Here is a 15,437-nt window from a genome sequence, read left to right on the forward strand (position 1 = left end):
TATCTGTGATATCAAGACATGACATGAGTTTCAAACAGAACTTACAGTTCTGACACTTGATACTGTTGTGCTTTGATTGCATTCTAGAATGAGTAATTATATGGCCATCATGACTTGAAAAATGCATGAGGATTTTGTAAAATTATGCATCAATGAAGTTTGGGTAAATTAGTTACTGAGAGCATTTAACACTGATATTAAGGACTAGACTTTCCATATAAATTATTTGAATTGTGTCCACACTGAACTGCAAATCTATACCATGTTTTTTTATGTGAGACACATTATGCTAGTTCTGATGAAGTGCCATAGATGTAGCATTATGAGCAGAAAATATTGTGCTCCCTGGCAAATCCAGTATCAAGTCTGCAGTGTCATTTTTCATATAGTCATTTCCCCCTGGAAATTACTTGATTGCACTGAAGATATATGACTAGCAGTGGTCTCATTCTCTAATCATAGTGTGTATGTTAAAAACAGCATCCTTTATGTGACATTCACTGCACCCATATGCAGAGAACACTTAACTTTGTACTCACTTAGCTTTATTAAAGAATTATTTTATCATTGGAGATTCAGATTTCTGCTTGTAAATTAGGGCACATGATTTGATCACTTAAAAATTTGGTTCCATCTGTAAATAGTGTTGGATCAAGGCCATGATGGGCCCATAGCCAAAAAGTTCTACTGGTTCTACCACTTGCCACACAGAATTAAAAAATCCACAGTCCAAGTTCACAGTCTAGTGGTGACAGCTGTGCCATTTATAGATTACATAATCTACCACCATAGCCCTCAGTTAGCTCTTCCCAATACTGAAAAAATTTGCCCCAGCATGAAAACCCAAAAGCCTCCAAAAGGCACTATTCTTCATTTTAAGGCTGCAGGATGGGGGAGATTTTTTATTTAAAAAATGCTTGGGAATTAGATCACACTCATAGAGAACAAATATGGACTGATGTGGATCGAAAACCTCACAGGTGTTCATTCTCACCCTAGAGGTTTTCATAATTGTGATTGTGCATTCCTGCATAGCAGGGGGTTGGACTGGATGGCCCTTATGGCACTTTAGCAAATGACCCCTATGATTCTATAAGGACCACTTAGAACTCCCAGTGAGATGTGATCCTCATATGCACCAAAGGTTTGGGCTGCTTTAATATACCAATAAATTTATTGTATGAGTATGTATATGTACAGTATGTCCTTGCTTCTTAGAACCACATTTTCATGGAAGCAGAATGGGAGGAAATACGCAGGCTTGGGAATCTGACAGCACTCATGCAGAAGGCCCTAAAGCATGTGAAGAGATTAGCATATTGATGGTCCAGCATATTAATTCCTGCTTCTGGTAGGCTAAGGGATGATTTCAGTGAGTGGTGAGGACTCCCATCAAATACTTCACACTGTGCTACCTAATTTGTGCCTCACGGTTTCTGTCACAGTATATTAAGGCACTATATAGTATGCAATCTTTTTTATAGAAAGCCTTTTGAATTGCTCCCACAGAAAGAAAGGAAAAAAATCATTATTCCTCCATTCTCTCAGCCAAGCAGCCAAATTCCTTCGTCACACACCTGTTTGGCCAACAGCATGGGCTGGAATAGCTCATTTATCCACGGCTGTATGGGATATGCAACATTTTAAATTACTGTTTAACAAACTTATGGCTAAAGCTACATATGGTCAGGCAGAGAGAGAGAGAGATTTATCAGTTATTAGTTAAATACTTCTTAAGCATAAGTCTCCAGTCCTTGCAATTATCATTGTGTAACCTCCTGACCTGGGGACACCTATTGTTTTCATACAAAATGCCCAAAATAAGACCAGGAGAGGGGAGGGGAATTCTTTCTCCTCCCATTCTCCCAATAAAATAAAATAAGTCAATAAAAGAAAGCTGACCTTGTACATAATAGCTTATGGCGGGTTACAAACCGCCAAAAAATACGTATGGAATACGTATTAGGGTTAGGAAGGGGTGGTGCTTCCGCACCCCCCTAACCTTAGTACGTATTCCATACGTACAACATGGCGGCGCCCCTTCCACATGGGGGCCGCCATGTTTATGTATCGGACGCTGTGCGTCCGCACGTGTCGCGGCGTCTATGACGTCGCGAGTCCACCCCTGGAGCCTCACAACGTCATAGAGGCGCCGCTTAAAGAAGCTCCATTTTGGAGCTTCTTTTTTGCTCCGCAAGGGAGCTGCACGGTGTGGCTGCGGCGGCTCCCTTACGGAGCAAACGGCAGTGGCGGCAGACCTCCTCAAAGCGGCGGTCTATAACCCGCCTCTATTACCTATTTTTCATTGCATAGAATTTCTGTACAATCATTTTTCACAGCAATGGTCCACAAGGAACATAGGGGCATATAGACGGGTGACTCCATGCTGTCTGTCTTTGCCCTGCATCTGTGCTACAGCATCCACATGCTGTAGTACAGATGCACTGTTTAAAAGGAACCACTCTAGGTGGCTCCTTTTTTGCACCATCATAAGGGCTGCGATGCAGCCCTATGATGGCTCTTCCACCCAGAGGTCGGGCATCCTTATGTCACGAGCCCTTATGAGCCTTTACATCCACTGTGTGGACTCAACCTTGTGATGTAATGGTGCCAATAGTAGGGCTTGGCGCATATGGATGCTGCGCCGTATCAAGCCCTTCTATTGGCGCAAACGGCCTGTCTGTACCAGGCCATAGTGATATTTAGAGCCTTTATACCCACCAAATGGAAATCCACTATTCCATAAAACTGCTGCACCTATTCCTCTAAAATGTGGAAGGCTTGATGTCCTATGAAGAGGCAGCTATACTTGTTAATTTATTCTAATGCAACTAAAATGTTATTGGTAATTTGATTATTTATTTTTTTAAAAAATTCAAGCCAAATATAAAGAGTCAGAGTAGTGAAGTGGTTTGGGTGTTGGACTCAGATGCTGGAGTCCAGAGTTTGAATTCCTGCTCAGCCATGGAAACCCATTGGGTGACCTTGGGCAAATCACACTCTTTCAGCCTCAGAGGAAGGCAAGGGTGAAGCCCTCCTGAACAACTATTTCCAAGAAGACCCCTGTGGTAAGTTTGTTTTAGGTCTCCATAAGTCAGAAATTACTGCTAACAACTGCAAACCACAGAAAAATCCAGTAACTGTTTGTAAGGTGGCAGATGTAATCCTCTCCTAAGAAGGTACTATGCCTGAAAAGGTCATCCAGTTCTAACAAAGAAAACAATAGTTGCAGCAGTTTTTGTCCTTTCCCTTGGTGCGTAATGGGAGACAGAGGCTTTGGGTGTCTGAAACTTAACTCAGGTTGAAGCAAACTGTCTCTGAATTGGTGCAAGAAAAAGCAGATCTTTTTCTAAAGTGTCAATTTGAGGTTGAACTGAACATTGTAGTCCATACACCTGTCTAATGATTTTCAATTTTATTTTGTCTGATTTTCCCTTCTCTTTTGCCATCTCAGTGCTGTTTTTCTCCAATAAAAACCATTCAAAGGTTACATTTTGGGGGGCAAGGAAGAGAAATGATAACAGATACAAGATCTGAGTTGTTGAAAGAAAAAATTTGGGGACAGGCTTGTTCTTTCCTTGTACTCCCTTAAGCTAGTATAGTAAAAAGATTTTCTCCTCAATCACCTTAGGCAGTTACTCTCCTCCAGAAAGTAACATGATTTAAGCTTCTCAGGGGATAAATAAGAAAAAGGTTCTATTTGTAAATAGCATACTACAACTGTGACCCAAAGAAATCATTTAGGCAAAATAAATTCATGAAATCTGAAGCTTTTTTTATGGCCTCTTATCTTCCCCCTTTTCTTTCCTGTAGCTTCTACCAAAGAGACAAACTACTACTTTTTAAAGTGGATAGTGGATTGCCCGTCTGGAAATGGAAGATTCTTTAATGGAAGAAAAGGTCCTTACTCACACCCAAGTGATCAGCTTGGCAAAGACTGAAAAGAAGATAGATTCAAGCAGCAGTCTAGCAGTGTATGGAAGAAATATAGTAGTGCTTACTAGGGATACAAGTCATCACTAATTTTCTTCTCAAAGAAAGCAATGCTGTTTTAAACCAGCATGTTCCACTGTCAAACAACCCTTACCATTAGAATGTTCTTTCTAATGTTTAGGTGAAATCTCTTTTCCTGTATGTGAAGTTGAGGGCTTCCATGGCCAGCATCCATGGTTTTTTTGTGGGTTTTTCGGGCTATGTGGCCATGTTCTAGAAAAAAATTTTCCTGACGTTTTGCCAGCATCTGTGGCTGGCATCTTCAGAGAAAGATTTTCCTGTAGGTTGAAAATCTCTGGGTCCTAGCCTCTGAAACAGCAAAAAACAAGCTTGCTGTATCTTCAACACGACATCCTTTCAATATTTAAACATGACTATCATATCACCTCTTAACTTTGTCCTCAAACAGACAGCTTCATCAGGCTACATTGGTGTGCACATGACACATGCCCTGAACATGGCTGGAAGCCACCACAGGCATGACTCTTTTCCAAAGAGCTGGCCAAAACCAGCCTGAAAATGATTTTTCTGCTCCTTTTTGGCAGGTCAGATGGAGACCATGGCAGCAGCCCGAATCGTGGCCGGGCACGTGAGGCTGTTGTAGCTCCCATGTGAACAGGCCCCATGTGGCCCATCTGTTTCATCTCCTCTTCTCCTAGGTAAACATACCCAATTCCCTATGTCACTCCTCATAGGGCACGGTTTCCAGACCTTCCACCATTTTGGTCACTAGCCTCTGGAATGCTCCAGCTTGCCCACATCCTTCTTGAATTGTTTTACCCAGAACTGAGGTCTGACCAAAGCAGGTAGAGTGGCATTATTATTTCCCATGATCTTGACTGCTACTCTTGATGCAGCCTTGAATTGCATGAAATGTCTTAGCTGCTGCATCACATTGCTGACTCAGGTTCAGCCTGTGGCTGCCTATACAATACAAAGTGTCAACCAAAGTTATGAGCCCATTTTATCATACATTCTTTAACTCGTTCATCTTTCATTTCAAACTGTAGCAGCAGTTTATACATTTTAATCAAATTTTCGTTATCATTATGTGACTTTAGGTCAAATCCAGATCTGTTTTGTTCAAAGAAAAAAATCTTTTTATCCACCTTTAATCTATTTGTTGATAGGAGAATCATTGAAAGTTACATCCCTCTGAGCGTAGTTTCTCACTAGATTTAATTTGATATTCTTTTTTGATCCAAGTTCACCAAGTTTGGTATGTTAACTATTGTTTCTTTTTCTATTGTTCCCTTTTTACAAAAGGCTTTTTATGATGAAATCCACAAAGGCATCTTTGGCTACAGCCTGTGTGTTCCTATTCCATATTCTTAACAAGGCGCATCTCACAAAATGATTATTAAAATTTACATTCACTTTAGCTTTATCATACCACAAATGTCCATTCCACTGAAACTGCTGGTCATTACCTAAGTCCAATATCCTTTCCCCCCAACCCAGTCCAGACTTTGAACTAAACCAAACAATATGCCACAAAATACCAATTTCAAATTTGATAGACCAAATCCTCCAAACAGCTCCAGCTTTTTCTGTGCCAAAAAGAAAAAAAAACAGAATTTTTTTGCACATAATTTGTGCAGAAAATGCTGTTTCCGGGACCGAAAATGCTGTGTTCTGTACAAACACCACATGTGGATTTTCCCCTCCAGAATATGTCCTGAATAAGCTTTGCAAACTGAATAGCTTTTGAGGACCTTCTTGCAGTGGAAGAAAATTACAAAGCTTGTTTCTTGATTTCTTCAAGAACAAAATTTGCAAAGAATTACGTCCCTGTTGGTGATCCCTGTAAGAACTACTTTTAAGGTATAATTTTGACAGGTTAGGAGACAATAGAGTTATGAGTGTGAAAAGAGGGAGGGAGAGGCAAATCACATCTTGCTTACATAACAAGATAAGCAATGGTAATTAAAAAACCACAAATGTGTATATTTGATTAGACTCAGAGCTCTGGTGTGCTTCCATCTCATGTGAAATTCAAATTCTTCCATGACCTATTGTGTAGCACAATCAAATAGGGTGCATATATATCAAGCCCACATCAACAAAGTTTCCTCTATTTCCCACAACTCTGGTTTCTATTTATTGCCATCCATCTATCAAAATTGTGGTTGTTTATTTTTCACAAATTTAAATGTTCTTTTTCTGCACATTTTAATACATGTTTTTCAATTCACATGCATTGATCACACACATTCCATAGAATGTGGTTTTTCTAAGCACATGGTTCAAATGTGGATATTGCATCAGATGTATGTTCAGCCCTCTCATAATTAGAACATTCCAAAATTCAAAGTGCATCACTCTGCCTGATGCCCAGACAAAAAGCACACCAATTGCTCTTTTACACTACACAATTATAATACACAGATTCCAATTTAACAGTCATGGACTGATCCTATGGAATTGTAGGATTTGTAACTTATGTTTATATTTCTCAGCCAGAGAGCTCTTCTAGCACTTCACTAAAATGCAAACTCCATGATTCCTTCGAATGCAGTCATGGCAGTTAAAGCAGAATCATTGTGTAGTATGAAAGAGACCCAGAGCTGACACCTTGTACATCCTAGACACCACTTCTTTTATTAGAGATAGTCAGACTGTTCACTAGGCTGAATACCCAGCAACCTTTTTTCCCTTAGCTTTCAATGCCAGAAAACAGCAGTGTGTGTTTGGGGAATGAAATGGGGCAAGAATGCTGTGGGATTCTGAGAAATGCAACCAAAATGAGATTGACTGACTCTCACAATCTTAATCTGGGAGGAAAAATTAGTTTTCTTTCTTTTGATTCAAGGTGTAAATTAAAATGTTAAATTACTTGGGGCCTTCTTATGTAAGGAATCACCTGTCTTTTATAAACCAGTGTGAATGTTAAGATGGCTAAAGATGTCTTCTTGAAAACACGTTCACTTGCAAAGGCCCACTTGAAGAAGCAGGCAGCAGCAGGTTTTCTGATTTGTTGCTCCCAAATTATGGAAGCCACTCTCCTCTGAGATGCTGTCAGTTTCCACAATCACTGCTTTTAGGAAAAACATGAAGACAGACCTTTTTAAATTATCCTTTTAAACTGTTTTAAATGATTATGATTTGCTTGTTTTAACAGCTTTACTATTTAATTTATTTTTAGTAATGATTTTAATGGGTTTATTTTCTTCATTGTTTTTAGTGATATTGTTTCTCTTTCTTGAGCACTATTTTTAGCACAAAGTAAGGAAAGAGCCAGCATGGTGTAGTGGCTTGAGCACTGGACTACAACCCTGAAGAGTCCCGCTCTGCCATGAAACCCACTGGGTGACTTTGGGCAAGTCACACTCTCTGAGCCCAGAAACCCCCATGATAGGGTTGCCACTTTAGGGTCCCAGTTTGCCCCAGTTTGCCCCAGTTTAGGGTCACCATATGTTGGAAAGAACTTGAAGACACATAATAATAACAACAACAACAACAACAACAACAGAAGCAACAATAATGGAAAGAAGAAAAACAATAATAAATATAAATAAACAATACTAAATACAAAAGAGCCAGCATGATGTAATGGTTTGAGCATTGGGCTACAGGTCTGGAGCATAAGGCTAGAAACCTGCTCGGCCATAAAAATCTACTGGGTGACTTTGGGCAAGTCACATGCTTGCCCAAACTAATCAAAGAGAACTAATCTTGTCAATAAAATGTGTTGATAGGGTATCTACAAGGCAGAAACAACTTGAAGGCACACAACAATAAATACAATTAAAATAATTGTGTTGAAGATCTGAAAATATTTTCACAAGATCTTCATCTAAGCACGCTAGTAAAAAGAACAGCAGCAACAACAAGGAGTCCTGGTGGCGCAGTGTGGTTAAATGCCTGTACTGCAGCTGCAAGTCTGTGAGTTTGATCTCAGGCAGGGCTCCAAGTCCACTCAGCCTTGCATCCTTCCATAGGTCACTAAAACGAGTACCCAGCTTGTTGGGGACAATTAGCTTACACATTGTAAACCACTTAGGGAATGCTTAGTTCACTGATAAACAATATAGAAATGTACTTGCTAACAACAGCAAGAGTAGCATAACCCATTTCTTTCCAGTAAGCATTTTTTAGTCTTAAAAACCACCTCTTCTAGAGATATAAATGAAATAGTCACATGAACAAAGAACAAAGATCTAAGCATGTTTGCAAGTTACGAAACAACAGTAGCTGAAGAGGACAGGACAAAAACTGCCAGGGATCATAGGCCAGCTATATTAAATCAAGGTTAATGGGAGAGTGAATAAGGCTTGTATTTTTCTCTACGCACTTCATATTTCTCTGGGGATTATAGCTGCCTATCTATTAATTTAGGCATAAGATAAAGATTAATCTGGCTGTTTAGGCAGCAAGAATTTTACAATGTTCATTTTAAACTAAGTGAAGTGGAACATTAAACGAGAATTGGAAAGACCTCAGGAATCATAATCTATTTTTAACCAATATCAGTGGCAAAGTCATTCTCCCTCTACCTCAGATCTCAATCTGTAAAAGTAAGAGGGGAGTAACTGTATTCTTAACCATCCTGATTCAGACACTCAGGAGAAATAATGACACTTCAAATGGTCTCCTCTGAACTGTACCATCTCAAAATATTGCAAGTGCAAGATTACATTTTCCATAGATTTCCCATGTCGGAAGCTAACATATCTTTAGAATAGTGAGCATTCCATGCAGCAGAAGTTTCTGAGACTGTGGCATATTCAAGCAGGTAATTTGACCCAGCGTATATTCTGTATTCTGAAGTGACGTAATCACAGGAGAACATTTTATTCATATTTGTGGCAGGTGCAGGTGCTATAAAAATACAGCTTTCCTAATACCAGTACTCTATATTTCCTCCAAGATTCAGCTTGTACATCTCCAGGTTTCTTATATTTTATGCAGAACTGGATGCTTTTGCCAACTAGAAGATCAAAATGGCATTTTTCATCAGAAAGCAATACATTTGGCTAACATCCAGGCACTGAAAATACACAACTGGGTCTACTGCAGATGCAGACTAAGGAGCCAGCAGTGTGTTCATCACAGTTATTGATTGGTGTATGCAAGGATTTTTTTTTGTCTAATGGCAGTTGCTATGTGTTTCTCAGTTCATTTGAAAATGCACTCAGTTCAAAGACTAGTTAAAAGCTAAGGCAAAGCTTTGAAATCTTTTTACAACCTCAGCAAATCTGGGCTGAGCTTAATAGCTTCTTGTCAAAGTTTCTTTTTCTTAAAATTTGTGTAGCTGATTGGCATTCTAGGTCACTCCAAAAACAAGACTGCCTGGGTCAACACTTTGCATGGAAAAGGATTCCCTCCTGCCTATAAAATGTGTGCCACACCTGAAACAGGAAGAACTTCATGTTACCTGTAATCATAGCATCATTTCTTGATGTTCTTAAACCAAAAAATAACTTAAATATAATACAGTAGAAGAATTTCTATTTACAGTCAGCCTGCTCCATCCATGGGCTAGCCATTTGCAGACTGGAGCATTGTGGATGGCCCAGCCACATTATCATCAATGGCATTGCATGGATCCAGCCACCCCAACATAGACACACATACTGTCCATTAATGATAATGGAACTTCAGGTATTCTGGGGGGTTTTGTATCCTGGGGGAGGGGGCAGAACTGAGTCCCCCACAGATGGGACAGACCAATTGTATTAGAATGTCTGGATTAAACAGAGGCAGAAAAACTCTGGGAGAATAGCAGCTCATTTCCATCTCATTTCCCATCAGCCTTTGTTGAAATCACTGTGAGCAAAAATGCAACTGTGCTGGAGACACAGCAAGCTTTTCAACTAGAAGACAAGGAGGTAAAGCTTTGGGATAGTGGCAGCTCATCTGCATACTTTCCCCTCATCAGCCTTTGCCAAAGGTATTGTGAGCAAAAAGCAGCTATGGCACAAAACAGATGGGCCAAAAATGCTGTCTTTGAGTTGATCCACTGGTGTGGCATTCAGATGATACACACCCCTGGATTGGGCCAAAATTGCATCACAGTCACCAAAGGCATCCCAAACCTAGCCACAAAAGGAGCACAAAAAAGTGCTTCTTGCTGGCAGTCTGTTGATAACCACAGTGGTTATCTGCCTGGTCACCACGGTCCTGTGCTGCTTGAGGCGCACTCATGGTTGGAGTGGCCAGAGGCCACTACAAGCCACCCTTCTGCTTGAGGCCTTTTTTGGGAGAGGCAGCAAGCTTCAGAACCTGAAGCATGTGCAGACCCTTATTGACATTACAAGGAGGAATGGGAGGTAAGTAACTGAAATCATGAAAGCAGAAGGACCTGTACTTGTCTGCTGTAATGTATGTGCAATGTTTATCTTTGTGCCAGAAAATCTCACTAATTACACATGCAGCAAGTACAAATTGGTAGCTTTTTTGGAATAGAAGGCCAGTGCCCTACAACTGCATGCTGACTCACTGGGACTCATTGCTCAGCGGCACAGAATCACCTCTAAGGGGAATCTATCACAGGGTTTTCTGAGGCTATGTGGCTTGGTCTCCCAATGGGTTTCCATGGTCAACCAGGTATTTAAATCCTGGTCTTCAGATTTGTAGTCCAGTACTCAAACCACTACATCATGCTGGCTCCTGCCTTCAAGTTACGAGTCGACTTGTGGCAACCTCATGACTTTCAAAGGATTTTCTTAGACAAGAGATACTCAGAGGTGGTTTTGCACTTCCTCCTGAACAGTCCACCCTAAAATGCAAATCCCAGGATTCCATTAGATGTTGCCATGGCAGTTAAAGTGAAACCATAGCTCTATAGTTGTGCAGCGTTGTGTGAAAGAGCCCTAAGTCTCACTCTAACCTGATGGCCAGAACATCACATCACTGTTCTAGCCTATTATTGTAGCCTTCTTGACCAGCAGCCAATGTACGGTGCTGCACTGAGTGTTATAAGACCCTTGTTTTCAAAACCAAAAAATTAAAATAACAGTCTGGCTGCCATAGATAAAGTATGCATTAACTCCCTCCATCACGAAAAAAGGAAAGAAAAAAAGAATACATTCCTGAAAATTGAAATTAACAATGCCACACATTGCTCTGAGGGCCTCTGGAAGAATAGTGCTGCCAAGCTGCTGTTTTTGTTCTGTGAGCTACAGAAGAAATTACATTTTGAAAGGAAACTTCCAAGCTCTAGGTTTTCCTCGTAAAAGCTGTTTCTCCCAAACTGTCAGCTTTGGGGGGGGGGGGGGGTTGTTTTTTTTAAAATGCAAGGGTTGTAGTGAGCAGTGAGGCTAATATTGAAAATGTTTTTACAGTCATTTCTTATGGCTCATACGGTTGCATGGTTTGAGGTTCACTTTATGATTTTATCTTATATTTTTATTTTAAAAAGTAATAATTGTATTGCCATTCCATTAAATGAACATTGAAGGAGGCTGACACAATTAAAAACAAAAACAAAACTAGTACAACTCCACTCCAGATCAAACTAAAACATGACCCCCTACTTATCTAGCTTCCATTGCCACCACTATACTGTTAGCTCTTCTAAGATGCCACATGAAGTGAAAATGGCACCTTAGTCTCCTCTGGATATAGTGAACATTGTTGAAAAACCAAACAGGGCAGGGAAAAGGCTGACTGATTCCACTTCTTACTAAAGATGTCCTCTGAAAATCTTCCATTACTATTATATATATTAGATTAATGCTATACTAGTGCCATTGGTGACACTTTCTTTCCCTCTTCCTTACATCTTTTTGCATTTCCATAAAACTGCAGACTGCAGAAATGAGAGGGACCCTTTTTAACTTCCTCTGCTAGAAGCCACTTTAATCAGCCCAAAATTCACTATTGATCTTTTTTAAAATGGGAAGCTGGAGGTGAAACTGACAAAACCTTTCTCCATCCACCTTTGCAACCAATCCTGTTATAGTTTTATCCTTGAAGAAAAAAAAGATGAAATTGACAAGCTGTTCTCATCTTGCATTTGCCTTGAAAATAATGTTCTTTATTTGTTTCAGAGAATGAGTGGATATAATCACAAATTACCCAAGTCCATTCACTTATCCAATATATTAGAATGTTTCATTTAAATCTCTACAGTTAAACACAGTCATGCCTGTCAGGTGATGGCACAATATACATGGGAAATAAAATAAATTATTTCAGAGAAAATATAAAATGATGAACAAACAAAACAATGTGACAAACTTTGAGAAGCCTATGGTTTAATGGTTTAATAATAATAATAATAATAATAATAATAATAATAATAATAATAATAAGTTTCTTACCCCTTATAATGTTAACCGAATCTATGGAAGTTGATGCTTGAAATAATCAGGAAAAGACAAAAGATCATCATCAAAGAAGAGGAAGACATTTATTGTAGAACCCCATATTCTACAATCTATCCACATGTGAGGAATAAATAGATTAGACAATACTGTCACATCCCTAAAACAATTTATTTTCTCTGAAAAAAAAAATCATGGTGCTGGGAAGGGGGGAAGGAAGAGAGAAAAAGTGGGGTTAATTGATTAATGGATTCACCTTGTATTCTTCCAACATGTTTTATGAGAGTGTAGGGGGAAAATTTAAGATCAAGAGTAGAGTCTGCAGTAGACCAAACACAGGAGTTTATTGAGACAGATACAGCACTGAAAAGAGTCTAGTAGCAAACTGGCCATTAACCCAGGCTTATATCACACATTTGTAAAACTTTGCAGTATCAGAAACTGAGCAATAGAAAAGTCTATGACACTATCACAAACTAATCAACAATGAGCAAGTACTGTTTCCAAACTATAAATATCATACTTGTTCCTTGTAACACACTGGTGTTCTGGCTACTATCTTTTAGCAACAGGATATGTGAAGATGTTTAAGGAACATGGCTTTGAATGCATGTACCTGTTTGACTTGAACTCTTTGAAAACGTACAGTTTTTTCTACAACAGGTTTTTTTCCCTTCAGAATGGCTTACTTTGGCTTGATGGTCACTTTTCCACCTTTCCTTGTCAAGATGCTCTTCAAAAGTTTAAGATTTTCATATCAAAAGTTTAAGATTTTCATTGCTGCTAAAATGTTCTCCAAACATCCCTAAAAGGTGGAGGAAGTGCCTGTGTGTGAAAGCCAGGCATGTTTCCTGAATTGTCATGGAAAGGTGGCTCCCTCTTTTGCATCCCTGAAATGTTCCTGGGAGAGGATTTCCTATGAACACAAAGTCTGCATTCATAGGAAGTCCACTCCCTTTGCAATGATTGTTGTTGGTGATGCTGAAAGCCCTGCATGGGCTGGCCTCTCCTTATTTATCAGACCTTCTTTCTCCTCACCTTCCCACTCATGCCCTCCGTTCTGGTAGTAAAAGTCTTCTGTCTCAGCCTAGGATTTTCACTGCCCTACCCGGGATTCATCCCTTTTCACTTGCTGCTCCTCACTCATGGAATCTCCTTCCCCCACGAATATGGGTCATCACTTCTTTAACTAGTTTCAAAACTGAGTTGAAGACTAGCCTGTTCAGAGAAGCGTTCCCAGGCATTGCGTGACTATTATTTGCTATTTGACGTTTTTAATTTGTTGCCTGTTTTATTGAACCCTTTCCTTTATTGTTATGTATTATATGTATTATGCTACTATTTCTTAGATTGTACGCCATGGGCATGTTTACTCATATCTATTTTATTGTTTGTATGTACAGCACTGTGCAAATCTACAGCGCTATATTAATAATAATAATAATAATAATAATAATAATAATAATAATAATAATAATAATAATAGTCCCCTTCAAAGGGTATATTATGTCTGTCAATTTCATTCAAGTCTGCAAAGAGAAGAAAAAATATAGCCATTTTTTCTTCCATGATTGTCAAATTTCAATTATCTTGATTTGGTTTCTGGAAGTGAGTCAAAGCAACAGGTCTGAATCAGTGCAAAGAGTATCAGACCACTTTTAGAAGCACTATCTGAATTAAATCTGGTGGTCCATGCACACCTTAAAGAAAACTGTATCTCCCCCATTCTCTTGATCTGTCTTTTCCCCAGGCTAGCATTGCTTTATATAGACAATTTAGGCTGCTGCTGCACTAAAAAAATAAAACGATGCAGTTTGATATTAATTTAACTGCCATGGCTCATTGCTATCGTTTTCTGAGATTTGTAGTTTGGTGGGGCTCCAGAGCTCTTTGACAGAGAAGGCTAAATATATCACAAAACTATAAATCCCAAAATTCCATAGCATTGTGCCATGGCAATTAAAGTGGTGTCAAGCTGCATTCATTCTGCACTGTAGATGCACCTTTAGTTGGGAGCAATGATGCAGTTTTTGAAGACACATTGTTTACCTCTCTCAACTCCAAATTGGTCAAATGTTTCATAAAACGAGCTGCCTTTTAGGTGAACCTATATGGTTGCACCATATAACACTGTTGTACTAGAATCCTATATCAGTGATCAGTCTCAAGAGATAAGATTCTAGATGCCAGACAAGAAATGACTATTTCAACTTAAGTTTTCAGGGACAGCTTCAGCACAGAACAGCAAAATTTGGGTTTCTTTTGCTGATTCCTCAGACATTTAGCTTGCTTTACAAGTTCATTTATCATTTCCCTTAAGGTAATCTGTAAATCTGACACAAAATGTCACACAGAAGTCACAAAATTGGATCATCTTGGTAATGTCTCTGGATTGGTCATAATGTAGGAGAATGCAACTCTAATTAAAATCATTTTTATTTCAAGGACATTTAATAACATTCTCTCAGTTAGGCCTCTGATTATTTCACAATAAAGACAGTGTTTACTGTTATCAACAGAATTGGTAGAATTCTCTTTTCATTGTAATTTGTCTAATTAGTAACTTATCCAGACATAAATCCCCATCTTTCCCTGCACATTTTCTCAAATGTTAAATTAACTATTGCCTTGAAATGACAGTAAAATCTTCTGTATCTACAAAATAAATATTCCAAATTGACAGTACAAGTACCTTTTGTACGAGAATAATTATTTTCTGGATACAAGTCAATGCAGACAGATTGCATAAATTAAGCTTCTAGTTTTCATACTTTGTGTTCATTTTGGGAGACAGCCGCTATCCATGCTTTGATTGAAGATATCATAAACAGCTTGCAAAAATCCTTTATTAGCCTACAACTCTCATGCCTATGTCCAATAGTTTGTTCCAACTACAATAGCCCCATTTAACCAAAGGTAATGTGGTAAATCAATGCATTTGTATGTTCTACTGTTATATTCAAAGCCATACCTGTTTTTAATCTATTTTAAATATTTCCAAAAATTGTAGGAAAACCATTCAAAACTGTGTCCCTCTACTTCTAACTGCTCTCAGTTCTGTATTCCCCTTGACATAGCTCCAGGAGATCTTGGTACATAAGCCAATTATCTTTTTCTGCTGTTTCTCTTCTCTATAAAAAGCTTCCTGTGTTGAGACGCATAAGGACATTTTTG

This window comes from Sceloporus undulatus, chromosome 2 (assembly GCF_019175285.1).
Source record: "Sceloporus undulatus isolate JIND9_A2432 ecotype Alabama chromosome 2, SceUnd_v1.1, whole genome shotgun sequence".
Classification (NCBI taxonomy): Eukaryota; Metazoa; Chordata; class Lepidosauria; order Squamata; family Phrynosomatidae; genus Sceloporus; species Sceloporus undulatus.